At 39.1% G+C, this 1,651-nt stretch overlaps 1 pseudogene; it reads left to right on the forward strand.

The window, feature by feature from the left end:
* The first annotated feature begins 221 nt into the window (after window positions 1-221).
* LOC110606219 lies at window positions 222-1,153 on the forward strand (annotated as a pseudogene).
* The last annotated feature ends 498 nt before the right edge of the window (window positions 1,154-1,651 follow it).

Genomic DNA, 1,651 nt, shown 5'->3' on the forward strand with positions numbered 1-1,651 from the left:
AATTATTATTATTTTTTCCGACTGTAATATTAGTTATTCCATGGGTCAGGAGATATAAGGTTATAGTTGTTAGTTAAGTTAGGTTTTCAAAATGGCGGCAGCTACGAAAAGAAAGCTTCAATTTCACATCGATATTTACAGCAGCAAAACACTTTCCCTTGAGTAACTGGGAATTGCTAAAGCATTAGAGATTAGTTTGCTTTCAACCCAAAATCCAAGCAATGAAGAGAAAGGTTATGGCAGAAGAAGAAGGTAGCTTCAATAACAATCATGGAGTCGCATGGTGGAGAGGATCGTTGCTTGGCAAAGGAGGGTTTGGTTCTGTTTATCTGGCCTATTTGAAGAAACCCAAATCAAGAAACGCGTTTTATCGGCCAGTCATGGCTGTTAAATCGGCGGAGGTCTCTTCATCAAGTTCACTTCAGAAGGAGAAAGAGGTTTTCAACAATCTTCATGACTGTCCATACATTCTTGAGTGTTATGGTGAAGAAACTACTGTGAGTGAGAATGGACAGATGGTCTACAATCTGTTGCTGGAGTATGCTTCTGGAGGAACCCTAGCTGATCTTATAAGGAGATCGGGTGGCTGTGGATTGCCTGAATTGGATGTGAAGAGATACACAAGGTATATTCTTAAAGGCATCGATGATATCCATAGCCATGATTATGTTCATCGTGATTTGAAGCCAGAGAATGTGTTGCTTGTGCCTAGTGGGAGTGGTGACTTTCTGCCAAAGATTGGGGATTTTGGGTTAGCGAAGAAAGTTCAGAAGACAAAGAGGAGAATGTTTGATTCATCTATTGCAGGGACTATTTTGTATATGGCGCCAGAGACTTTGGTTGATAATATTCAGGAATCTGCCTCTGATATTTGGGCTCTTGGATGCATAGTTTTTGAGATGTTCACTGGAAACCACTTTGGGGTTTGAACCCTAATGAGACAATTGAAGAACTTTGCAAAAGGATTGCTGATAGATTGGAATTACCTGAAATTCCATCGGGGATATCAAAGGATGGGAAGGATTTCTTGAAAGGATGCCTAGTGAAGAATCATAAGTTCAGATTCACCGTTGAGATGTTACTGAATCATCCTTTTGTATCAGGTGAGATTCTAGATGAAGGGTCTGTGAATTCATCTGTCACGTACTGGTAATGAACTTTGTGATTAAAGCTGTTCTGAAGAGAGTCCTGAGTCCACAAAATCAGTAGTCCAAGTAAGTAGCAATCCAATCTCTGCAGAGGTTAATGTGCTTGCATTTGATCCACCAATACATGTTTCTCAAAATCATTATGAGGTTTGATCTCTGCTAAACTATATTTTTTAGATGGACATCAACTTCAGCATTATAGAATTAGCACTGAAATGTTTTGGGCATATATCCGAAGATGTGTGGTTTTCATACAACTGTAAAGAATATGGTCAAGTTGGCCCAACGGTTCCTTTGGATTGGTATGATAATAACACAGCCTTTATTTAATGATGTGAGAATTGCCAATAATGTATGTTTTACAAGACTTGGATTTCATTAATTTGAGCAAGTTGCTTGCATGACTTGAGTTAATGGCTCCAGTGATGGCCCTCCAACGATTAATTCATTGGATCAAGGAATAAGCATTCCATCTTGTTGAGGCAACAAGACGAAAATTCTCA

The sequence above is a fragment of the Manihot esculenta genome, chromosome 18 (assembly GCF_001659605.2).
Source record: "Manihot esculenta cultivar AM560-2 chromosome 18, M.esculenta_v8, whole genome shotgun sequence".
NCBI classification, from domain to species: domain Eukaryota; kingdom Viridiplantae; phylum Streptophyta; class Magnoliopsida; order Malpighiales; family Euphorbiaceae; genus Manihot; species Manihot esculenta.